Source organism: Symphalangus syndactylus, chromosome 5 (genome assembly GCF_028878055.3).
Source record: "Symphalangus syndactylus isolate Jambi chromosome 5, NHGRI_mSymSyn1-v2.1_pri, whole genome shotgun sequence".
In the NCBI taxonomy this organism is placed as follows: Eukaryota; Metazoa; Chordata; class Mammalia; order Primates; family Hylobatidae; genus Symphalangus; species Symphalangus syndactylus.
In genome coordinates this window covers 133,772,872-133,799,738 of record NC_072427.2, presented here as the reverse complement: position 1 = coordinate 133,799,738, position 26,867 = coordinate 133,772,872, and the positions used below count along the sequence as shown (strand labels likewise).

Genomic DNA, 26,867 nt, shown 5'->3' with positions numbered 1-26,867 from the left:
CTGATGGAGTAGCAGCGAAGACTGCTAGAAGAGGCCGGGCGCGGTGGCTCACGCTTGTAATCCCAGCACTTTGGGAGGCCAAGGCGGGCGGATCACGAGGTCAGGAGATCGAGACCATGGTGAAACCCCGTCTCTACTAAAAATACAAAAAATTAGCCGGGCGTGGTGGCGGGCGCCTGTAGTCCCAGCTACTTGGAGAGGCTGAGGCAGGAGAATGGCGTGAACCCAGGAGGCAGAGCTTGCAGTGAGCCGAGATTGCACCACTGCACTCCAACCTGGGCGACAGAGCGAGACTCCGTCTCAAAAAAAAAAAAAAAAAAAAAATACAAAAATTAGCTGGGCGTCGTGGCGATCGCCTCTAATTCCAGCTACTGAGGAGGCTGAGGCAGGAAAATCACTTGAACCTGGGAGACGGAGGTTGCAGTGAGCCGAGAGCACTCCTCTGTCTCCAAAAAAAAAAAAACAAGAAAGAAATAGAGATACCAGGCACATCTCAAATAGCGAAATAAATATTTAGTGAAATTTTTTATTCAGTCATAGGCACTTGTATTGTGCACTGGGTCACAGATATTACTGTGGGCGGGGTGGGGGAGGTCACCTTGAAATCCAAAGTTGCCTCTTGAAAAAAAGTTTCTGCTGGTGGGTGTGGTGGCTCAGACTTGTAATCCCAGCACTGTGGGAGGCTGAGGTAGGAGGATCGATTGAGTCCAGGAGTTGCAGACCAGCCTCATGGAGAAGGAACAACATAGTAAGACCCCTTCTCTACAAGAAATGCAAAAATGAGCAGGGCCGGTGGCTCGTCTGTGGTCTCAGCTACCTAGGAAGCTGAGGTGGGAGAATCTGGGAGAATTGCTTGAGCCCAGGAGTTTGAGGCTGCAGTGAGCTGCCATCTCACCGCTGCACCCCAACCTGGGTGTAAGAGCGTGTTTCTCCTCCCCTGTCCTCAAAACTGGCGGCTCTCGGGGCGCGGAAGAAAGCATCGATCATAACACATAAGAGCCAGTCCCTCTGCCCCCCTGGCTCTTAGGACCCCCATCGCAGGGGGGCGAGGCGCCCCCCGCGAGGCGGGGCGTAAGAGCCAGCCCCTCTGCCCCCCTGGCTCTTAGGACCCGCGGTGGTCTCACAGCCTGTTTACCATATTGGGAGTAACATCGTCTCTCCCTCTGGAAATTATGAACTCTTGCACAGACGGGTGTCCACCCGCGGTGTACAGAGGATGTACACCCCTCTGTATTGGGAGTAAGATCACGCTCTTCCTCCCTGAATATTAAGAACAGTATCACAGGGGTTTCTCTACTCCCTGCGATATTGGGTGTCATGTCGTCCTCTCCCAGGTTGCAATTCGAAACAATATCAGTGGGGTGTGTCCACCTTCTGTGATATTTAAAGTAATATCAGCCCCTTCCGTCCAGGATCATGGGAACCATATCCCTGGGGGGTGTACACTTTCTGCGATATATGTAGTCATATCACCCCCTCTGCCTTGCAATATTGTTAGGGACCATCTCACACGGGGTCGTACACTTCCTGCGATATGGGCAGTAATATCAACCTCTTGGGCTCCGAATATTAGGAGGAATATCACAGGGTGGGTGTACACCTCCTGCTCTATTTTGGGGAGTAATATCTGTCTATTATGGGGAGTAACATCATCGTCTCCCTTTCAGGATATTAATAACAATATCACAGGCTGGGTGAACACAGCCTGCGATGCTGCAATTATTATCATCCTCTCCCCCTCGGGATACTACGAACAATATAGCACAGAAGGGGTGTACACTCCCTGCGATATTGGGAGTAACATCATACGCTTCTTCCGTGAATGTTTGGAGCAATATCACCGGGTGGCTGTACATTCATTGCTATGTTGGCAGTCATGTGGTACTCTACCCGCTGGATATTAGGATCAGTGTCACGGGGTGAGTGTACACCTACTGCGATATTAAAACTAATATCATGCTCTCCATCCCTGGATATTAGGAACAATATCACAGGTAGGTGTACACCCCCTGCGGATGTAATAATATTGTGAATTATTAAACGTCAGTCTCATTAATAATTATCAGTGGTAATATTCATTAATAGTATAACGTTATTAATCACTAATGGTTATTTTAAAGAGAGGATTATGCATGATTAAAATTAATTATTACTATTAATGTCATTTTAAATAATATTAGTTATTAACCTTAATATTAATCATTGTGTTATTACCAACATCACTTATGATCGATTTCGATAACATTAATTACTGATAGCATTATTTTATTATTAATAGTGATATTGCTATTAATTATTAATTGTAATCGTTAATATTTTTAATCCGTCTTAAGTTTTACTGTCTCTACTGTAATTATTAATATCGGTGATTACTGTTAATTGTTATTGTATTTATTAATATTAATAATTAATAAAACTGTTCCCGATCTCCATGGGCGAGAGGATATGACTCCCAATATCGCAGACAGCGTACACCCCTCTATGATGTTACTCCTAACAGCCAGGGGGTAGAGGATGACATCATTGAGAATATCGCAGTGGGTGTCCATCCCTACGGTCATCTTGTTCCTGATATCCTGGTTGGGAGCCGATGATAGGACCCCCAATATCGCAGGGGGCGGAGACCTCCCCCCTGATACTGTCCCTAACATCCAAAGGTGGAGAGGACGATATTTCATCCAATTTCGCCGGGGGTGCACACCACCTCCAACGCCTCTTCCATAAACTCAGCAAACAACTGGCAGGTGAGACCCACAGGTGGAGAAGGCTTTATACTTCCCACCTGACGATGAAAGCCTCAGAATGGAGGAAACCATTTTATAGTAAGAGGAAAGGGTCCCCGAGATGGGAAGGAAACCAAATACGGCAGCAGGGAAATACATGATTATGTTATCGGTGAAGGTGTCACAACATGCAAGATGGGGCAGTTGAGAAGGGTCACAGAAGAAATTAGGAATTTCCGCATCCTTGAGGCAGGCAGGTCGTTAGCAAGGCAAACAAGTTGTGCAGCTGGGAGTCTAAAAGACTGAGGAGAAAAAAAAAAAAAAAAAGACAACAAAACTAGGAAGCCACAGAAACACGGGTTCATGATGGCTGAATGATATAGACGGTGACAGACGGCTACAAACCGGTCATAGGCCATCACACTCAGGAGCGTGTCTCTCTTCCATGCCTCCAAAAATGGCAAAGAGAGACATCTGAGTCAGGCAGCCTGCCTAGGAGATGATTCTGCTGTGAGATTGGATGTCCACAATCATCTCGAGGACCGTGGTGGAGGTGAAACCGATGTCAGGCGAGGACAGGTTGGAGAGGAAGAAGTACATGGGGGTGTGGAGGTGGGAGTCAGGGCTGTTGGCCAGGATGATGAGCAGGTTCCCCAGGACCGTGACCAGGCACATGGACAGGAACAGCCCGGCGAGGATCGGCTGCAGTTCTGGATCCCCTGAGAGTTCTAGGAGGAGGAATCTAGAGACGTCTGTTAGATTCTGTGGGTCTGCATGCTTTGGACACCTTTGGCCTAGAAAAGGGGGTTGAAAAATGGGAAACAAGTAAACCAACACCCAGCATTGTGTCTGCATTTTGGATAGAAGCAATTCACAAGTCATGTTTTCAGATTTCAGAGCAATCCACACTCAGCAATATTTTGCAGTTCTGACAAACTCAATCGTCTTCCAATGCTTTCGCCATTGATTTCTGGGTTATTCACTTCTTGCTGTACACGCCTGTCTTAGAGACACTAGATTGAAGAACGTTCCGAGAAGCAGATCATCATAGATAACAAATGCGTAAGTGCTAGGAAATGCAGCCTATCTTGTCCGAAGAAAAATACGTAACAAAACCATTCTCTTCACTTGAAGAAAAAGGTTATCCTAATTAAAGGAAATTAAGAACTCAAAGATTTTATTTTATTCTGCTAGATTGATACAAATTCCCTTGATTTAGAACATTTATAAACACTGTATAACAGCTGAGAGCGGGCGGGGCGCAGTGGCTCACGCCTGTAATCCCAGCACTGTGGGAAGCTGAGGCGGGCGGATCACCTGAGGTCAGCAGTTCGAGACCAGCCTCAACGTGGGGAAACCCCGTCTCTACTAAAAATACAAAATTAGCCGGGCGTGGTGGTGCATGCCTGTAATCTCAGCTACTCGGGAGGCTGAGGCAGGAGAATTGCTTGAACCTGGGAGGCGGAGGTTGCGGTGAGCCGAGATCGAGCCCTTGCACTCCAGCCTGGGCGACAAGAGCTGAGACCACGTCATCTGGAAATGAAATGAAAGTTGATAGTTCATAAGCAGAAAATAGTTGCACGTGCCGGTTACGGCCTAGTGATTTCATCATTCCGTTTTCTGACTTTTCTCCTTCAAGAGAGTAATTGCTCCCTCAAATCGGTGGCTCTTCTTTGAAAATTCACGTAAACTATAACTCCTGTCCTTAGCTTAGGTGGACTTAGAGTTTTCATCGGAAAGTTCGGCCGGACGCGGTGGCTCACGCCTGTAATCCCAGCACTTTGGGAGGCCGAGGAGGGCGGATCACGGGGTCAGGAGATCAAGACCATCCTGGCCAACATGGTGAAACCCCGCCTCTACTAAAAATACAGAAACTTCTCCCGGTATGGCAGCGCGCGCCTGTAGCCCCAGCTACTCGGGAGGCTGAGGCAGGAGAATGGCTTGAACCTGGGAGGCAGAGGCTACGGTGAGCCCAGATCACACCACTGCACTCCAGCCTGAGCAACAGGAACAAAAGTCCGTCTCAAAAAACAAAACACAAAAAGAATCAAGTGAGTCGAAGTCACACTGATGACAGCCAATTTTTGGGAACCAAGGAAGTGTCAATTCAAGAATTAACATAGATTTCGACTTTTGCTATCTCTTCTGTGCCAAGGCAGATATAGGCTCTGGGGAATCAGAAACAAAAGAGACTCACTTGTTCCTCTCACAATACTCAGTACTTACTGAGATAAGGACAAAAGAAAATGTCCTGTCCGGAATGCAGGGAAACCCGAACATCAGGTCAGGGGATATTTCCGTTGAATTGTATGGAGTTGAAGCTGAAAATATTAACGAATGTATCCAGGATTCACTTTGCCTTGACTTTCTGCATCCATCACAGAGAGATCACGCAGCGGGCACCCACGATCGGTTTCATCATGGCTCGCTTCCATTGGATCAACTAGAGATCAGCTCAGATGAGAGTGCTGAGTCTCAGAGGAAGGACATCTCACCCCCTGCCATACAGAGAAGTAGAAAGGGTGCTATTCCAAAGTCATGGCCAGACTCTAAGTCCCGGGTACCCTACTTCATGGTCTTCCAACTCTCAAAAACTTGTGGTTTTGGTTTTGTTTCTGTTTTCGCTTTTTTGAGACGGAGTCTCGTTCTGTTGCCCAGGCTGGAGTGCAGTGGAGTGATCTCGGCTCACTGCAACCTCCGCATCCCAGGTTCAAGCTATTCTCCTGCCTCAGCCTGCCGAGTAGCTGAGATGACAGGCGCCCGCCACTACGCCCGGCTCATTTTTTTCTATTTTTAGTAGAGACGGGTTTTCCCCATGTTGTCCAGGCTGGTCTCGAACACCTGACCTTGTGATTCGCCTGCCTCAGCCTCCCAAAGTGCTGGGATGACAGGCGTGAGCCACCGCGCCCAGCTTCCAAAAGTTGTAAGCAGAGCTCAGAGGTGTTAACCGCAGGCACATCTGAGGAGCATTTTTGGAAACGGTTTCCAGCTGCCTCAATAGGAATGGCAGCCAAACTCCGAACTGATGACTCCTTTGAGGCAGTCGAGAGCTGTAAGGAAGGCCAGGAACAGGGGCAAGGGAGAGATGCGTCCCGAATGGTCCTGTGCCCATTCTTTATGGGACCTTTGATCTCAGCTGCCCTTTCTCTACTTGACACAGTGATTGTGGCACCCACTGGTCTAGCTGTGGTCTACAAGGAATCCCCAAAGGGAAGGGTACAGTGAGCAGGGGCATCGGCCTGAGCGACCAAGGCTTTGAGAGGGCAGGTTGGATGCAGGGAGAGGACTGGCCAAATGCCATGTGTCCGGACTTAGACTGCCTGGTTCAAATTGGACTTCACCCTTTTTGACTTCGTGATCTGGTACAAGTCCTCTGAAAATGCGTTGCTCCTTCTCTAGTCTGTAAAATCATCATGAAATGTGCACTCAGAACTGGGAGACTACGCAGATGAAATGAAACAAGCTGCATAGAGCACAGAGCTCAGAGCCTGGCCTTTAGGAAGCCCTCGGTAGGGGTTCATGATGCCCTGGCGTCTGTCTTCATCCTCTTTATCCTCGTCATCACCTTCATCATCTTTCTTGTTCTTAGGGAATAGTTTAGAGGGACTCATTCCCTGCTATCATGGGTGAGGTGTCTATGAAAAGGACAACCAGTGGGGGAGGAAGGCAAAATTTTGAATCAGATTTCTGAGAACCCCCACCACAAGCAAGAACAGAGAGTCCACAGTCTGAGCTGAGCTGACAGGTTGCACCTTGTTCTCCTCCCATCTGCCCACCGCACTGTCCTGTTTGTCCTGAGGATGAGGAAACAAAGCAAGGCTCCCGACCGTCCCTCAGCACTCACTGAACTGCCCTTCCCCTCTGCTGGGCCATGACCGCGGAGAACAGGTCCACTGTCCTCCCTGCGTGGGGCACGATGGAGGCTCAGACTCCGTCCTCAAGGCTGGCAAGAAGACAGGGTGAGACATGAGCCTCCTGATACAGGTGACGGGTGTGGAGCCCACAGGACTGGAACCTCACACTGCAGGGCTGGGGGCACAGACTGAGTATTGACTATTCTATGGCCTGGGGGGCTCGAGGCACAGAGCTCCTCATTAGCCAAAGTCGCCCAAGCTCCCCAATCTCTAAAGATTTCCTCATAAGAATGCAGGAAGAAGAAGAGAAAAGGGAGTGTCCATAGAAGCTTTGGGGCTCTTCCTGTAATCAGGAGGAAGCTTGTGTGTATTCTTCGCCTCTTTCTTTTCTTTTGAAAGGTCCAACTGCTTTAATTTTCACCTTTTATTATGGGAAAATATACCACGTATCAATACGAAAAATTGCAAATATATATGATTTCATCTAGAATGGCCGGTATAAACAGTGACAATTTCCACTGTTTTTCAGTTGACAGTTGAATGACATTAAGTACATTCACATTGTTTAGCAACCATCACCTCCGTCATCTCCAGAACAGTTTTATCTTTCGAAATGGAAATGGCACCCATTCACCAAACTCTCCATTCCTCTCTCTCGCCCACCCCGGGGGCCACCATTCTAATTTGCAACTCTATGAGTTTAACTACTCTAGGCACTTGATAGAAGTGGAATCATACCGTGTTGAATTTTTTTTTTTTTTTTTTGGAGACAGAGTCTTTCTCTGTCGCCCAGGCTGGGGTGCAGTGGCGTGATCTCGGCTCACTGCAACCTCCACATCGTGGGTTCGAGCGATTCTTGTGTCTCAGTGTCCCGAGTAGCTGGGATTACAAGCGTGCGCACCCACGCCCGGCTAATTTGTGTATTTTTAATAGAGACGAGCTTTCAGCATATTGGCCAGGCTGCTCTCGAACTGCTGACCTTAAGGGATCCGCCTGCCTCAGCCTCCCAAAGTGCTGGGGTTACAGGTGTGAGCCACTGAGCCTGGTCATGTTTATCCTTTTGGGATTTCTTTATTTCAGTGACGATAATGTCTTCAAGGTTCATCCATGTTGCAGCCTGTATCAGAAGTGCCTGTCTGCTTTTGTTTTTTGGTTTTGTTTCATTTTGTTTTGTTTTGTGTTTACGTGGAGTCTCACTGTCGCACAGGCTGGAGTGCAGTGGCACAATCTGGGCTCACTGCAGCCTCCGCCTCCCAGGTTCAAGCGATTCTCGTGCCTCAGCCTCCCGAGTAGCTGGGATTATAGGCACACGCCACCACACTCGGCTAATTTTTTGCATTGTCTTTTTTTTTTTTTTTTTTTTTTTTTTTTTGAGACGGAGTCTTGCTCTGTCGCCCAGGCCGGAGTGCAGTGGCACGATCTGGGCTCACTGCAAGCTCCACCTCCCAGGTTCACGCCATTCTCCTGCCTCAGCCTCCCAAGTAGCTGGGACTACAGGCACCTGCCACCACGCCCGGCTAATTTTTGGTATTTTAAGTAGAGACGGGGTTTCACCGTGTTAGCCAGGATGGTCTCGATCTCCTGACCTCGTGATCCTCCAGCCTCGGCCTCCCAAAGTGCTGGGATTACAGGCTTGAGCCACCGCGCCCGGCTAATTTTTTGCATTTTCAGTAGAGACGGGGTTTCACCGTGTTAGCCAGGATGGTCTCGATCTCCTGACCTCGTGATCCTCCAGCCTCGGCCTCCCAAAGTGCTGGGATTACAGGCTTGAGCCACCGCGCCCGGCTAATTTTTTGCATTTTCAGTAGAGACAGGGTTTCACCAAGATGGCCAGGCTGGCCTTGAACTCCTGACCTCAGGTGATCCGCCCACCTCGGTCTTCCAAGATGCTGGGATTACAGGCGTGAGCCACCGCACCGGCCAGAAGTGCCTGCCTTTTGAAGGCTGAATAGTCTTCCATCGTATGAATGAACTGCAGTGTGCTTCTTCATTCATCTGTCCACGAACCCTTGGGTTGCTTCCACATTTTGGCTGTTGTGAATAATGCTGCTATGAATATGGGTGCACAAATCTCTCTTCCATTCCTGGCTTCTAATTCTTTTTGGTAGGTACCCACAAATGCAACTGTGGGAACATCTGATCATTCTGTTTCTGATGTTTCCAGTACACGCCATACTATTTTCCCTGTTCCTTCACGGTTTTACATTCCCTCCAATCATATTCGAGCTTTCCTACTTCCCTCTAGTCTCACCAACGCTTGTTTGTTTATCATATCCATCCTAATGTGTGGTGTCACATTCTTGGTTTGATTTGCGCTTCCCTACGATTAGTGATTCTGAAGATCATTTTAGATGCTTATTGGCCATTGCTATGTCTTCTTCAGGGACACGTCTACTCGAGTCTTCCGGCCATTGTTAATGGGATGCTTTGGGTTTCTTGCTGTTTAGTTCTAGCTGTTCTTGATAGACGATGGATATCAGCCTCTTTTCAGAGATATGATTTGCAAATATTTTTCCTAATCCATGGGTGACCTTTTTACTCAGTTCACAGTGTTTTTTGCCGCACAAAAGTGTCTGTCATTTACACGTAATCCAAGGAATCTAATTTTCTTTTGTTGCCTATGCTTTTGGTGTCACATTCCAGAAAGCATCGCCCAATCTGATGTCATGAAAGTGTGGCCAATGTTTTCTTCTAGGCATATGATCCTTTTAGCACTTGGGGTTAGGTCTTTGACCCAGTTTGTGTTAACTTTTGCACCTGGTGTGACATAGGGTCCACCTTCATTCTTGTGCATGTGGAAATCAAGTTCCTCCAACACCATTTCTTGAAAAGGCTGCTTTTCCACCAATGAGCTTTCTTAGCACTCATGTGAAAAATCATTTGAACATAGAGGTGAGAAGTTATTTCTGGGCTCAAAAACAAACAACAAGCGACAAGAGATAAGGATACAGCACGGGCCGGGCGCAGTCGCTCACGCCTGTAATCCCAGCACTTTGGGAGGCCGAGGCGGGCGGATCACCTGAGGTCAGGAGATCAAGACCAGCCTGACTGACGGGGAGAAACCCCCGTCTCTACTACAAATACAACATTAGCTGAGCGTGCTGGTGCATGCCTGTAATCCCAACTACTCGGGAGGTGGAGGCAGGAGAATCACTTGAACCCAAGAGGCAGAGGTTGCGGTGAGCCAAGATTGCACCGTTACGCTCCAGCCTGGGCAACAAGAGCGAAACTCCACCTCAAAACGAAAATCAAAAAACCGGCATGATTTCAAGAGCAGAAGGAGAAGAGCTTCAAAACCAGCATCATGAGAAAGTTAGGAAGCTTCTTACCAAAGCATCTGGAAATAGACAAGAAATTCTTGTGAACTCAAATTTTCATACTGTACTGTCAAACACTAGAACTCACTGATTCCATCTTTCTGTATTTTGGGACCCAATTATCCACTTCTCTTCATTTCCCATCCCACCCCTTTTCTTCCTAGCGTCTGCTAACCCCCTTTATACTCTCCACCTTCCTGAGATTCCCTTTGTGTGTAGATGTGTGATGGAGTCTCTTTCTGTCGCCCAGGTTGGAGTAAACAGGCACAATCCGGGCTCACTGCAACCTCCGCCTCCCGAGTTCAAGCGCTTCTTGGGTCCCAGCCTCCCGAGTAGCTGAGACTACAGGCAGGCGTCACCACGCCCGCCTACCTGTTTCTGTTATTAGTAGAGACGGGGTTTCACCATGTTGGCCAGGCGGGTCTCCAACTCCTGGCCTCAAGTGATCCGTGCGACTTGGCCTCCCAAAGTGCTGGGATTACAGGCTTGAGCCACCACATCTGGCCAAGATTTTCTTTTTTGTTCCCACTTCTAAGGGAGTGAGGACATGTAATATTTGTCATTCTGTGCCCGCCTTACTTCACTTAACATACAGATCCTGCAGTCTCATCCATTTCTTCTGCAGTGGAGAGGATTTTATTCCTTTTTAGGCTGAATAATACCGCATAGTGTGTGTATACCACAGTTTCTTCATTGAAACAAATTTCTAAGAAGCAATTTTTTTTTTTTTTTTTTTTTTTTTTTTGAGACGGAGTCTTGCTCTGTCACCAAGGCTGGAGTGCAGTGGCGCAATCTCGGCTCACTGCAAGCTCCGCCTCCCGGGTTCACACCATTCTCCTGCCTCAGCCTCTCCAAGTAGCTGGGACGACAGGCGCCCGACACCACGCCTGGCTAATTTTTTGTATTTTTAGTAGAGACGGGGTTTCACCGTGGTCTCGATCTCCTGACCTCGTGATCCGCCCGCCTTGGCCTCCCAAAGTGCTGGGATTACAAGCGTGAGCCACCGCGCCCGGCCAAAAGCAAATATTTTTAAAATGTCTCGGAATGTGAAACTTTAGGGATACTGTGCCCATTTTATTCTTTTCTATTTCCCATTTTATGTACATGTAGGTGTATAATAAAGCAGCAATCAATGTGTGTAGAAATCTGTAACTTCAACAAATGTAAAATGAAAATACTAAGTGGTGGCTGGGCGCCGTCGCTCACACCTGTGATCCCAGCACTTTAGGAGGCCGAAGCGGGCGGATCACCTGAGGTCGGGAGTTCCAGACCAGCCTGACCAGTATGGAGAAATAATGTCTCTACTGAAAATACAAAAAAAAAAAAAAAAAGAAAGAAAGAAAGAAAGAAATGAATGGGGCGTGGTAGCGCATGCGTGTAATCCCAGCTACTCGGAAGGCTGAGACAGGAGAATCGCTTGAATACGGGAGGCAGAGTTTGCAGTGAGCCGAGATCGTGCCATCGCACTCCAGCCTGGGCTACAAGAGTGAAACTGTCTCAAAAAAAAAAAAAAAAAAAAAAAAAAAAGAAAAAAAGAAAGAAAGAAAAAGAAGAAGAAAAGAAGAAAAAGAAAAGAAAATATTATTCCCATTATCGCAGGGGGTGTTCAGCCCTGATGATATTGTTTTCTAATATCCAGGGAAGGAGAGTATGATATTACTCCCAATATCGCAGGGGGTGTACACCTTTTTGTGATATTGTGTCTAATATCCAAGGAAACAGAGGATGACATTACTCCCAATATCGCAGAGGGTGGACACCCCCCTGGGACATTGTTCCGAATATCCCAACGGGGAGAGGATGGTATTACTCCCCATATCAACCCTGGAGGGTTGTCTTCCGCCCCTACTCTTGGCCACCGCTTAGCCGGAGCTGGTCTTCTCTCTTGGCCCGACTCAGTGAACAAGAGTCTCCATTCCTCCTCTCGGGGGACCGTAAGGGTCATAACGACTCCCGTTCCGGGTAACTTTAGCGGCAAAGAGCCGTGCTCTGTCAAAGAGATAGCGGCTCTCAGCTTGTTAAGCAAGTCCCTCCCCAACAAGGGCAAGGGACAGTCGGGCATGGACGACAACGGATGAATCACTGTATGTCCTCCTACAGTGCAAGCCCCAGGCAAGCAGTAAGCTTGCTTTGCCGAAAGCCCCGTGGCTCCGATGATGTCAATAGTCTTTTTGGAGAAGGGGCCGACCGGGGCGGTTACTAGCGAGTGTTCAGCACCGGTATCTACGAGAAAATCAACGTCTCTACCCCCGACTGGCATTCTGACCATAGGCTCTTTGGGGACACTTGAGCCCGCTCTCCCTCAGTCCAAGAACCCTTCCGCCAGATTGAGCAGGTCCCTTCCTCCTTGTCCGGGACCTCCTGCTCTGAGTCACCTTGTTTCCTTTTAAGCTGAGGGCATTTTGCTTCCAATGTCCTATTTCTTTACAATAAGCACACTGGTTACGCTGCCAACTCTGACAGCCAAGCTGAGTTTCTTTCCCAGGGCCCCCCTTCCGTTGCCTCTTTGGTGGGACCCCTCTGATTGCTGCGGCTAACAGGCAGGTCAGCGTTTCACCGGGCCTGGCGTTCATTCTCTTTGCGGTGTTCCTTACGGCTTACTGCATCCCTGTTTACAAACACCTGGTTAGCTCTTTCTAATAATTGCGATGTATTCATCCCTGCAAGCCCAGCCTGTTTCTGCCGTTTTCTTCTCATGTCTTCTGCCCTTTGACGGACTCAAGCCATGTGAAGCATGTGCTGATTTTCAGGGCTATGGGGATCAAAGGGAGTATACATACGATAGGCCTCACACAATCTCTCATAGAATTGTGCTGGACTATCGCTTCTCGGCCTTTTGGCTAAGATCAAGTGTAGTATCTGTTCTTAGCAACCTACTCATCTGACAAAGGGCTAATATCCAGAATCTACAATGAACTCAAACAAATTTACAAGAAAAAAACAAACAACCCCATCAAAAAGTGGGCAGAGGACATGAACAGACACTTCTCAAAAGAAGACATTTATGCAGCCAAAAAACACATGAAGAAATGCTCCTCATCACTGGCCATCAGAGAAATGCAAATCAAAACCACAGTGAGATACCATCTCAGACCAGTTAGAATGGCCATCATTAAAAAAATCAGGAAACAACAGGTGCTGGAGAGGATGTGGAGAAATAGGAACACTTTTACACCGTTGGTGGGTCTGTAAACTAGTTCAACCATTGTGGAAGTCAGTGTGGCGATTCCTCAGGGATCTAGAACTAGAAATACCATTTGACCCAGCCATCCCATTACTGGGTATATACCCAAAGGACTATAAATCATGCTGCTATAAAGACACATGCACACGTATGTTTATTGCGGCACTATTCACAATGGCAAAGAGTTGGAACCAACCCAAATGTCCAACAACGATAGACTGGATTAAGAAAATGTGGCACATATACAGCATGGAATACTATGCAGCCATAAAAAATGATGAGTTCGTGTCCTTTCTAGGGACATGGATGAAACTGGAAAACATCATTCTCAGTAAACTATCGCAAGGACAAAAAACCAAACACCGCATGTTCTCACTCATAGGTGGGAATTGAACAATGAGAACTCATGGACACAGGAAGGGGAACATCACGCTCCGGGGACTGTTGTGGGGTGGGGGGAGGGGGGAGGGACAGCATTAGGAGATACACCTAATGCTAAATGACGAGTTAATGGGTGCAGGAAATCAACATGGCACATGGATACATATGTAACAAACCTGCACATTGTGCACATGTACCCTAAAACCCTAAAGTATAATAAAAATAAAAAAAAAAAAAAAAAAAAAAAGAATTGTGCTGGACTTTCTTCTTTTCCCCGAATGACCTCGGAGACCTTGTTAACGTTTGTGGCCTTCTGAGCTCCCCTCTTGAGTGCTTCCAAGAGAGCTTCCCTGTCTCGGTTTAGCCTTTGCATATCCTCTCTTTCATTTGGGTCCCACTGGGGGCCGGTTCCTGGTAACTGGGTCCTTCCATACTCTTGGGGGTTTTGATAGTCAGCTGGTGCATGTTCCTCTAGCCACTTAGTTGCTGCTTGGAGCACACTCCGCCTTTCATCTCTGTGAAAGAGGACCATGAGCAACTGGTGGCAATCAGCCCAGGTGGGGTTGCGGGTCGGGATAATAGTTTGGAGCAAATCAGTTCGAGCTTGTGGCTTTTCGGTATAGGACGGGCTATTGTTTTTCCAGTTGAGAAGGTCGGCACAGGTGAAGGGCTGGTACAGAAAAACACGCCTCTCCACCACGTGACCATCCTCATCTATCCCAGTATACCGCTGCTCCGTCAGGGGCATTTGTATCCCCGTTTTGGGTCGTCAATGAGCTGCCAAGGGAGGGGTCTCTCCCGAGGCTTCCCCTCCTCTCTTGTCTACCCTGGGTGGCCTAGGGATACGCTTGTCTTGCGGAGGCGCAAGCACTGTGGGCTCAAGAGTGGGGAGGCTCTTTCCCTGGTAAGGGGAGGGCACCACTGGGATCACTGGTGCCATCTCCTGCAATGGATCTTCTGATGTTGGGTCGAACAGAACTTGAGGAGTTGAATTCCCTGGGCAGGTGGAGCGGGATCCTTCGTTAGCTATCTGTCCCTTTGCTACTAGTATTGCTGCTGCCTGCCCTCTTAGCCACTGTGGGGGGGTCTAGCACCAGCTGCCACCAAGTGTCTATGCATGGGAAGCGGTCTAGGTGTCCTTTCCCAGTTACCTTGTGCCACACTTGAGAAACAAGGGACCTGTCCAGGCTTCCTTCTGACGGCCAGCCCACTTCAAATGTTGGCCAAGGGCAATCTATTCCCCACGAAGTTCCAAGTTCCCCGGTGGTCTGGTGGTTAGGAGTCAGCGCTCTCACCACCGCGGCCCAGGTTTGAGTCCAGGTCTTGAGAACCAAGCTAGTGGAGCAGGACCAGCCACAGACAAGATCCCCCAGACGCTGGATTCAAGAAGGAAGAGGTTCCTTTTCATCGGCCGGGGGGTGCGTCGGCAGACTCGCGTCTTAAGAGCCGAGCGCCCCGAAGGAAGACAGAGTTCCTGGGCCTTTTCTTTCCTTTTAATCGCCCGGGGGCGTCGGCAGACTCGCGTCTTAAGAGCCGAGCGCCCCGAAGGAAGACAGAGTTCTTGGGCCTTTTCTTAGGGCTTACAACTCTAAGAGGTTCCACGTGAAAGGGTCGTGATGGATTCAGAGCACATGTGCTTAGAGTGGGGAGGGGCGGTTCATCTTTTCACCTCAGGCCGGCTCATCAGTGGCACCGGCTGGTCTTGCCACTGACTTCAATCCTCTTGGTTTTCAACTTTTACTTCCTCCTCCTCTGGGAGTGGGGGGGGGGGTTCATCTTTTTCGCCTCAGGCCGGCTCATTAGTGGCACCGGCTGGTCTTGCCACTGACTTCAATCCCCTTGGTTTTCAACTTTTACTTCCTCCTCCTCTTCAGAGACAGGAGACAGGAAGAGAAACGCCTTCTCTCCTCAGGGCCACAGGATGACATGACTCCCAATATCGCAGGGGGTGTACACACCCCTGTGACACTCTCCCTTCTATCCAGAGGGAGAGAGGATGATATGACTCCCAATACCGCAGGGGGTGTACACAACTGCGTGATATTGTTCCTCATATCCAGAGCGATAGAGGATGAAATGACTCTCAATATCGCAGAGGGTGCACACCCCTCCTGTAATATTGTGAGGAATGTCACAATATTACTTATCACAATTAATAATATCAATTATTAATTGATATTAATAATTATCAATATTAATAACTGATCATATAATTTTAAAAATCAATACCGATAATGATAATATTCAAGAGTTATACTGCCGATAACAATCAATTATTAAAATTAACTATTAATAACACCTGATATTAATAACTGCGACTGATCTTATTCATTAGAACACAGTAACATTAGCTCCTCAGAATTAATATTAATATTAATAATCGGAAAATTTTTCATCAGCAATTATTTCTTAATATTAATATTGGTAATTCATATTAATGTGAATCATAAATGAGTAACAAGTAATACTAATATGACTCCAAATACCGCAGGGGGTGTAGCCTCACCTGTGATATTGTTCCTAACGTCCAGGGAGGGAGAGAGCATGGTATTTCTTTCAATATCGCAGTAGGTGTACACCCACCCGCCGATATTGATCCGAATATAATATCCAGGGGGTGGAGTATGACGTTACTCCCAATAGAGCAGTGGGTGGACATCCAGCAGGTGATATTGCTCCGAATATTCGCGGAAGAAGAGAACGCGATTCCTCCCAGTATCTCAGGAAGGGTACACCCCTTCGGTGATATGGTTCCTAGTATCCGGGGGGGGGGGCGGGGGGAGAGGGTGATATCACTCCCAATATCGCAAGCTGTGTACACCCACCCTGTGATATTGTTCGTAATAGCCAGGAAGGCACAGGACGCTATGACTCCCCATGCAGCAGGAGGTGTACACACAGCCTGGGATATGATTCCAAATACCCACGGAGAGGAGAGGCTGGTATTACTCCCAATATCGCAGGGGGTGTACATCCATTCTGTGATATTGTTCTGAACATTCCAAGGCAGAGAGGTTGATGTTACGCCCAATATCACCGAAAAATGTACAAACCCGTGTGATATTATTGTTCCTACTATCCAGAAAAAGACAAGATGATATTACCCCCAATATGGCAGGAGGTGAACACCCACGCAGTGATATTCTTCCTAATATGCTGGGCGGGAGAGGGTGCGTAAGAGCCAGCCCCTCTGCCCCCCTGGCTCTTAGGGCCCCCATCGCAGGGGGGCGAGGCGCCCCCCGCGAGGCGGGGCGTAAGAGCCAGCCCCTCTGCCCCCCTGGCTCTTAGGACCCCCATCGCAGGGGGGCGAGGCGCCCCCCGCGAGGCGGGGCGTAAGAAGAGCCAGCCCCTCTGCCCCCCTGGCTCTTAGGACCCCCATCGCAGGGGGGCGAGGCGCCCCCCGCGAGGCGGGGCGTAAGAAGAGCCAGCCCCTCTGCCCCCCTGGCTCTTAGGACCCCCATCGCAGGGGGGCGAGGCGCCCCCCGCGAGGCGGGGCGTAAGAAGAGCCAGCCCCTCTGCCCCCCTGGCTCTTAGGACCCCCATCGCAGGGGGGCGAGGCGCCCCCCGCGAGGCGGGGCGTAAGAAGAGCCAGCCCCTCTGCCCCCCTGGCTCTTAGGACCCCCATCGCAGGGGGGCGAGGCGCCCCCCGCGAGGCGGGGCGTAAGAAGAGCCAGCCCCTCTGCCCCCCTGGCTCTTAGGACCCCCATCGCAGGGGGGCGAGGCGCCCCCCGCGAGGCGGGGCGTAAGAAGAGCCAGCCCCTCTGCCCCCCTGGCTCTTAGGACCCCCATCGCAGGGGGGCGAGGCGCCCCCCGCGAGGCGGGGCGTAAGAAGAGCCAGCCCCTCTGCCCCCCTGGCTCTTAGGACCCCCATCGCAGGGGGGCGAGGCGCCCCCCGCGAGGCGGGGCGTAAGAAGAGCCAGCCCCTCTGCCCCCCTGGCTCTTAGGACCCCCATCGCAGGGGGGCGAGGCGCCCCCCGCGAGGCGGGGCGTAAGAAGAGCCAGCCCCTCTGCCCCCCTGGCTCTTAGGACCCCCATCGCAGGGGGGCGAGGCGCCCCCCGCGAGGCGGGGCGTAAGAAGAGCCAGCCCCTCTGCCCCCCTGGCTCTTAGGACCCCCATCGCAGGGGGGCGAGGCGCCCCCCGCGAGGCGGGGCGTAAGAAGAGCCAGCCCCTCTGCCCCCCTGGCTCTTAGGACCCCCATCGCAGGGGGGCGAGGCGCCCCCCGCGAGGCGGGGCGTAAGAAGAGCCAGCCCCTCTGCCCCCCTGGCTCTTAGGACCCCCATCGCAGGGGGGCGAGGCGCCCCCCGCGAGGCGGGGCGTAAGAGCCAGCCCCTCTGCCCCCCTGGCTCTTAGGACCCGCGGTGGTCTCACAGCCTGTTTACCATATTGGGAGTAACATCGTCTCTCCCTCTGGAAATTATGAACTCTTGCACAGACGGGTGTCCACCCGCGGTGTACGGAGGATGTACACCCCTCTGTATTGAGAGTAAGATCACGCTCTTCCTCCCCGAATATTAAGAACAGTATCACAGGGGTTTCTCTACTCCCTGCGATATTGGGTGTCATGTCGTCCTCTCCCAGGTTGCAATTCGAAACAATATCAGTGGGGTGTGTCCACCTTCTGTGATATTTAAAGTAATATCAGCCCCTTCCGTCCAGGATCATGGGAAACATATCCCTGGGGGGTGTACACTTTCTGCGATATATGTAGTCATATCACCCCCTCTGCCTTGCAATATTGTTAGGGACCATCTCACACGGGGTCGTACACTTCGTGCGATATGGGCAGTAATATCAACCTCTGGGGCTCCGAATATTAGGAGGAATATCACAGGGTGGGTGTACACCTCCTGCTCTATTTTGGGGAGTAATATCTGTCTATTATGGGGAGTAACATCATCGTCTCCCTTTCAGCATATTAGTAACAATATCACAGGCTGGGTGAACGCAGCCTGCGATGCTGGAATTATTATCATCCTCTCCCCCTCGGGATACTACGAACAATAGCACAGAAGGGGTGTACACTCCCTGCGATATTGGGAGTAACATCATACGCTTCTTCCGTGAATGTTTGGAGCAATATTACCGGGTGGCTGTACATTCATTGCTATGTTGGCAGTCATGTGGTACTCTACCCGCTGGATATTAGGATCAGTGTCACGGGGTGAGTGTACACCTACTGCGATATTAAAACTAATATCATGCTCTCCATCCCTGGATATTAGGAACAATATCACAGGTAGGTGTACACCCCCTGCGGATGTAATAATATTGTGAATTATTAAACGTCAGTCTCATTAATAATTATCAGTGGTAATATTCATTAATAGTATAACGTTATTAATCACTAATGGTTATTTTAAAGAGAGGATTATGCATGATTAAAATTAATTATTACTATTAATGTCATTTTAAATAATATTAGTTATTAACCTTAATATTAATCATTGTGTTATTACCAACATCACTTATGATCGATTTCGATAACATTAATTACTGATAGCATTATTTTATTATTAATAGTGATATTGCTATTAATTACTAATTGTAATCGTTAATATTTTTAATCCGTCTTAAGTTTTACTGTCTCTACTGTAATTATTAATATCGGTGATTACTGTTAATTGTTATTGTATTTATTAATATTAATAATTAATAAAACTGTTCCCGATCTCCATGGGCGAGAGGATATGACTCCCAATATCGCAGACAGCGTACACCCCTCTATGATGTTACTCCTAACAGCCAGGGGGTAGAGGATGACATCATTGAGAATATCGCAGTGGGTGTCCATCCCTACGGTCATCTTGTTCCTGATATCCTGGTTGGGAGCCGATGATAGGACCCCCAATATCGCAGGGGGCGGAGACCTCCCCCCTGATACTGTCCCTAACATCCAAAGGTGGAGAGGACGATATTTCATCCAATTTCGCCGGGGGTGCACACCACCTCCAACGCCTCTTCCATAAACTCAGCAAACAACTGGCAGGTGAGACCCACAGGTGGAGAAGGCTTTATACTTCCCACCTGACGATGAAAGCCTCAGAATGGAGGAAACCATTTTATAGTAAGAGGAAAGGGTCCCCGAGATGGGAAGGAAACCAAATACGGCAGCAGGGAAATACATGATTATGTTATCGGTGAAGGTGTCACAACATGCAAGATGGGGCAGTTGAGAAGGGTCACAGAAGAAATTAGGAATTTCCGCATCCTTGAGGCAGGTCGTTAGCAAGGCAAACAAGTTGTGCAGCTGGGAGTCTAAAAGACTGAGGAGAAAAAAAAAAAAAAAAAAGACAACAAAACTAGGAAGCCACAGAAACACGGGTTCATGATGGCTGAATGATATAGACGGTGACAGACGGCTACAAACCGGTCATAGGCCATCACACTCAGGAGCGTGTCTCTCTTCCATGCCTCCAAAAATGGCAAAGAGAGACATCTGAGTCAGGCAGCCTGCCTAGGAGATGATTCTGCTGTGAGATTGGATGTCCACAATCATCTCTGGGACCGTGGTGGAGGTGAAACCGATGTCAGGCGAGGACAGGTTGGAGAGGAAGAAGTACATGGGGGTGTGGAGGTGGGAGTCAGGGCTGTTGGCCAGGATGATGAGCAGGTTCCCCAGGACCGTGACCAGGCACATGGACAGGAACAGCCCGGCGAGGATCGGCTGCAGTTCTGGATCCCCTGAGAGTTCTAGGAGGAGGAATCTAGAGACGTCTGTTAGATTCTGTGGGTCTGCATGCTTTGGACACCTTTGGCCTAGAAAAGGGGGTTGAAAAATGGGAAACAAGTAAACCAACACCCGGCATTGTGTCTGCATTTTGGATAGAAGCAATTCACAAGTCATGTTTTCAGATTTCAGAGCAATCCACACTCAGCAATATTTTGCAGTTCTGACAAACTCAATCGTCTTCCAATGCTTTCGCCATTGATTTCTGGGTTATTCACTTCTTGCTGTACACACCTGTCTTAGAGACACTAGATTGAAGAACGTTCCGAGAAGCAGATCATCATAGATAACAAATGCGTAAGTGCTAGGAAATGCAGCCTATCTTGTCCGAAGAAAAATACGTAACAAAACCATTCTCTTCACTTGAAGAAAAAGGTTATCCTAATTAAAGGAAATTAAGAACTCAAAGATTTTATTTTATTCTACTAGATTGATACAAACTCCCTTGATTTAGAACATTTATAAACACTGTATAACAGCTGAGAGCGGGCGGGGCGCTGTGGTTCACGCCTGGAATCCCAGCACTTTGGGAGGCTCAGGCGGGCGGATCACCTGAGGTCAGCAGTTCTAGACCAGCCTCAACGTGGGGAAAACCCCGTCTCTACTAAAAATACAAAATTAGCCGGGCGTAGTGGTGCATGCCTGTAATCTCAGCTACTCGGGAGGCTGAGGCAGGAGAATTGCTTGAACCTGGGAGGCGGAGGTTGCGGTGAGCCGAGATCGAGCCCTTGCACTCCAGCCTGGGCGACAAGAGCTGAGACCACGTCATCTGGAAATGAAATGAAAGTTGATAGTTCATAAGCAGAAAATAGTTCCACGTGCCGGTTACGTCCTAGTGATTTCATCATTCCGTTTTCTGACTTTTCTCCTTCAAGAGAGTAATTGCTCCCTCAAATCGGTGGCTCTTCTTTGAAAATTCACGTAAACTATAACTCCTGTCCTTAGCTTAGGTGGACTTAGAGTTTTCATCGGAAAGTTCGGCCGGACGCGGTGGCTCACGCCTGTAATCCCAGCACTTTGGGAGGCCGAGGAGGGCGGATCACGGGGTCAGGAGATCAAGACCATCCTGGCCAACATGGTGAAACCCCGCCTCTACTAAAAATACAGAAACTTCTCCCGGTATGGCAGCGCGCGCCTGTAGCCCCAGCTACTCGGGAGGCTGAGGCAGGAGAATGGCTTGAACCCGGGAGGCAGAGGCTACGGTGAGCCCAGATCACACCACTGCACTCCAGCCTGAGCAACAGGAACAAAACTCCGTCTCAAAAAACAAAACACAAAAAGAATCAAGTGAGTCGAAGTCACACTGATGACAGCCAATTTTTGGGAACCAAGGAAGTGTCAATTCAAGAATTAACATAGATTTCGACTTTTGCTATCTCTTCTGTGCCAAGGCAGATATAGGCTCTGGGGAATCAGAAACAAAAGAGACTCACTTGTTCCTCTCACAATACTCAGTACTTACTGAGGTAAGGACAAAAGAAAATGTCCTGTCTGGAATGCAGGGAAACCGGAACATGAGGTCAGGGGATATTTCCGTTGAATTGTATGGAGTTAAAGCTGAAAATATTAACGAATGTATACAGGCTTCACTTTGCCTTGACTTTCTGCATCCACCACAGAGAGATCACGCAGCGGGCACCCTCGATCGGTTTCATCATGGCTCGCTTCCATTGGATCAACTAGAGATCAGCTCAGATGAGAGTGCTGAGTCTCAGAGGAAGGACATCTCACCCCCTGCCATACAGAGAAGTAGAAAGGGTGCTATTCCAAAGTCATGGCCAGACTCGAAGTCCCGGGTACCCTACTGCATGGTCTTCCAACTCTCCAAAAGTTGTGGTTTTGGTTTTGTTTCTGTTTTTGCTTTTTTGAGACGGAGTCTCGTTCTGTTGCCCAGGCTGAAGTGCAGTGGAGTGATCTCGGCTCACTGCAACCTCCGCATCCCAGGTTCAAGCTATTCTCCTGCCTCAGCCTGCCGAGTAGCTGAGGCACTCGTACAGGCGCCCGCCACTACGCCCGGCTCAATTTTTTCTATTTTTAGTAGAGACGGGGTTTCCCCATGTTGTCCAGGCTGTTCTCGAACACCTGACCTTGTGATTCGCCTGCCTCAGCCTCCCAAAGTGCTGGGATGACAGGCGTGAGCCACCGCGCCCAGCTTCCAAAAGTAGTAAGCAGAGCTCAGAGGTCTTAACCGCAGGCACATCTGAGGAGCATTTTTGGAAACGGTTTCCAGCTTCCTCAATAGGAATGGCAGCCAAACTCCGAACTGATGACTCCTTTGAGGCAGTCGAGAGCTGTAAGGAAGGCCAGGAACAGGGGCAAGGGAGAGAGGCGTCCCGAATGATCCTGTGCCCATTCTTTATGGAACCTTTGATCTCAGCTGCCCTTTCTCTACTTGACACAGTGATTGTGGCACCCACTGGTCTAGCTGTGGTCTACAAGGAACCCCCAAAGGGAAGGATACAGTGAGCAGGGGCATCGGCCTGAGCGCCAAGGCTTTGAAAGGGCAGGTTGGATGCAGGGAGAGGACTGGCCAAATGCCATGTGTCCGGCCTTAGACTGCCTGGTTCAAATTGGACTTCACCAATTTTTTGCATTGTCTTTTTTTTTTTTTTTTTTTTTTTTTGAGACGGAGTCTTGCTCTGTCGCCCAGGCTGTAGTGCAGTGGCACAATCTTGGCTCACTGCAAGCTCCGCCTCCCGGGTTCACGCCATTCTCCTGCCTCAGCCTCCCAAGTAGCTGGGACTACAGGTGCCCACCACCACGCCCGGCTAATTTTTTGTATTTTTACTAGAGACGGGGTTTCACCGTGTTAGCCAGGATGGTCTCGATCTCATGACCTCGTGATCCTCCAGCCTCGGCCTCCCAAAGTGCTGGGATTACAGGCTTGAGCCACCGCGCCCGGCTAATTTTTTGCATTTTCAGTAGAGACAGGGTTTCACCAAGATGGCCAGGCTGGCCTTGAACTCCTGACCTCAGGTGATCCGCCCACCTCGGTCTTCCAAGATTCTGGGATTACAGGCGTGAGCCACCGCACCGGCCAGAAGTGCCTGCCTTTTGAAGGCTGAATAGTCTTCCATCGTATGAATGAACTGCAGTGTGCTTCTTCATTCATCTGTCCACGAACCCTTGGGTTGCTTCCACATTTTGGCTGTTGTGAATAATGCTGCTATGAATATGGGTGCACAAATCTCTCTTCCATTCCTGGCTTCTAATTCTGTTTGGTAGGTACCCACAAATGCAACTGTCTTTCCACCAATGAGCTTTCTTAGCACTCATGTGAAAAATCATTTGAACATAGAGGTGAGAAGTTATTTCTGGGCTCAAAAACAAACAAACAACAAGCGACAAGAGATAAGGATACAGCACGGGCCGGGCGCAGTCGCTCACGCCTGTAATCCCAGCACTTTGGGAGGCCGAGGCGGGCGGATCACCTGAGGTCAGGAGATCAAGACCAGCCTGACCGACAGGGAGAAACCCCCGTCTCTACTACAAATACAACATTAGCTGAGCGTGCTGGTGCATGCCTGTAATCCCAACTACTCGGGAGGTGGAGGCAGGAGAATCACTTGAACCCAAGAGGCAGAGGTTGCGGTGAGCCAAGATTGCACCGTTACGCTCCAGCCTGGGCAACAAGAGCGAAACTCCATCTCAAAACGAAAATCAAAAAACCGGCATGATTTCAAGAGCAGAAGGAGAAGAGCTTCAAAACCAGCATCATGAGAAAGTTAGGAAGCTTCTTACCAAAGCATCTGGAAATAGACAAGAAATTCTTGTGAACTCAAATTTTCATACTGTACTGTCAAACACTAGAACTCACTGATTCCATCTTTCTGTATTTTGGGACCCAATTATCCACTTCTCTTCATTTCCCATCCCACCCCTTTTCTTCCTAGCGTCTGCTAACCCCCTTTATACTCTCCACCTTCCTGAGATTCCCTTTGTGTGTAGATGTGTGATGGAGTCTCTTTCTGTCGCCCAGGTTGGAGTAAACAGGCACAATCCGGGCTCACTGCAACCTCCGCCTCCCGAGTTCAAGCGCTTCTTGGGTCCCAGCCTCACGAGTAGCTGAGACTACAGGCAGGCGTCACCACGCCCGCCTACCTGTTTCTGTTATTAGTAGAGACGGGGTTTCACCATGTTGGCCAGGCGGGTCTCCAACTCCTGGCCTCAAGTGATCCGTGCGACTCGGCCTCCCAAAGTGCTGGGATTACAGGCTTGAGCCACCACATCTGGCCAAGATTTTCTTTTTTGTTCCCACTTCTAAGGGAGTGAGGACATGTAATATTTGTCATTCTGTGCCCGCCTTACTTCACTTAACATACAGATCCTGCAGTCTCATCCATTTCTTCTGCAGTGGAGAGGATTTTATTCCTTTTTAGGCTGAATAATACCGCATAGTGTGTGTATACCACAGTTTCTTCATTGAAACAAATTTCTAAGAAGCAATTTTTTTTTTTTTTTTTTTTTTTTTTGAGACGGAGTCTTGCTCTGTCACCAAGGCTGGAGTGCAGTGGGGCAATCTCGGCTCACTGCAAGCTCCGCCTCCCGGGTTCACACCATTCTCCTGCCTCAGCCTCTCCAAGTAGCTGGGACGACAGGCGCCCGACACCACGCCCGGCTAATTTTTTGTATTTTTAGTAGAGACGGGGTTTCACCGTGGTCTCGATCTCCTGACCTCGTGATCCGCCCGCCTCGGCCTCCCAAAGTGCTGGGATTACAAGCGTGAGCCACCGCGCCCGGCCAAAAGCAAATATTTTTAAAATGTCTCGGAATGTGAAACTTTAGGGATACTGTGCCCATTTTATTCTTTTCTATTTCCCATTTTATGTACATGTAGGTGTATAATAAAGCAGCAATCAATGTGTGTAGAAATCTGTAACTTCAACAAATGTAAAATGAAAATGCTAAGTGGTGGCTGGGCGCCGTCGCTCACGCCTGTGATCCCAGCACTTTAGGAGGCCGAAGCGGGCGGATCACCTGAGGTCGGGAGTTCCAGACCAGCCTGACCAGTATGGAGAAACAATGTCTCTACTGAAAATACAAAAAAAAAAAAAAAAAAAAGAAAGAAAGAAAGAAATGAATGGGGCGTGGTAGCGCATGCGTGTAATCCCAGCTACTCGGAAGGCTGAGACAGGAGAATCGCTTGAATACTGGAGGCAGAGGTTGCAGTGAGCCGAGATCGTGCCATCGCACTCCAGCCTGGGCTACAAGAGTGAAACTGTCTCAAAAAAAAAAAAAAAAAAAAAAAAAAAAGAAAAAAAGAAAGAAAGAAAAAGAAGAAGAAAAGAAGAAAAAGAAAAGAAAATATTATTCCCATTATCGCAGGGGGTGTTCAGCCCTGATGATATTGTTTTCTAATATCCAGGGAAGGAGAGTATGATATTACTCCCAATATCGCAGGGGGTGTACACCTTTTTGTGATATTGTGTCTAATATCCAAGGAAACAGAGGATGACATTACTCCCAATATCGCAGAGGGTGGACACCCCCCTGGGACATTGTTCCGAATATCCCAACGGGGAGAGGATGGTATTACTCCCCATATCAACCCTGGAGGGTTGTCTTCCGCCCCTACTCTTGGCCACCGCTTAGCCGGAGCTGGTCTTCTCTCTTGGCCCGACTCAGTGAACAAGAGTCTCCATTCCTCCTCTCGGGGGACCGTAAGGGTCATAACGACTCCCGTTCCGGGTAACTTTAGCGGCAAAGAGCCGTGCTCTGTCAAAGAGATAGCGGCTCTCAGCTTGTTAAGCAAGTCCCTCCCCAACAAGGGCAAGGGACAGTCGGGCATGGACGACAACGGATGAATCACTGTATGTCCTCCTACAGTGCAAGCCCCAGGCAAGCAGTAGGCTTGCTTTGCCGAAAGCCCCGTGGCTCCGATGATGTCAATAGTCTTTTTGGAGAAGGGGGCGACCGGGGCGGTTACTAGCGAGTGTTCAGCACCGGTATCTACGAGAAAATCAACGTCTCTACCCCCGACTGGCATTCTGACCATAGGCTCTTTGGGGACACTTGAGCCCGCTCTCCCTCAGTCCAAGAACCCTTCCGCCAGATTGAGCAGGTCCCTTCCTCCTTGTCCGGGACCTCCTGCTCTGAGTCACCTTGTTTCCTTTTAAGCTGAGGGCATTTTACTTCCAATGTCCTATTTCTTTACAATAAGCACACTGGTTACGCTGCCAACTCTGACAGCCAAGCTGAGTTTCTTTCCCAGGGCCCCCCTTCCGTTGCCTCTTTGGTGGGACCCCTCTGATTGCTGCGGCTAACAGGCAGGTCAGCGTTTCACCGGGCCTGGCGTTCATTCTCTTTGCGGTGTTCCTTACGGCTTACTGCATCCCTGTTTACAAACACCTGGTTAGCTCTTTCTAATAATTGCGATGTATTCATCCCTGCAAGCCCAGCCTGTTTCTGCCGTTTTCTTCTCATGTCTTCTGCCCTTTGACGGACTCAAGCCATGTGAAGCATGTGCTGATTTTCAGGGCTATGGGGATCAAAGGGAGTATACATACGATAGGCCTCACACAATCTCTCATAGAATTGTGCTGGACTATCGCTTCTCGGCCTTTTGGCTAAGATCAAGTGTAGTATCTGTTCTTAGCAACCTACTCATCTGACAAAGGGCTAATATCCAGAATCTACAATGAACTCAAACAAATTTACAAGAAAAAAACAAACAACCCCAT

The 26,867-nt window shown here is 49.1% G+C and overlaps 4 pseudogenes; 2 read left to right on the top strand and 2 right to left on the bottom strand.

The window, feature by feature from the left end:
* Positions 1 to 2,635: 2,635 nt before the first annotated feature.
* On the bottom strand, positions 2,636 to 12,154 carry LOC129481666 (olfactory receptor 7E24-like; annotated as a pseudogene).
* Positions 12,155 to 12,714: 560 nt separating this feature from the next.
* Positions 12,715 to 12,848, top strand: LOC129483824 (uncharacterized; annotated as a pseudogene).
* A 6,489-nt stretch (positions 12,849 to 19,337) lies between these two features.
* On the bottom strand, positions 19,338 to 20,405 carry LOC134736849 (olfactory receptor 7E24-like; annotated as a pseudogene).
* Positions 20,406 to 26,733: 6,328 nt separating this feature from the next.
* LOC129483826 (uncharacterized) lies at positions 26,734 to 26,867 on the top strand (annotated as a pseudogene).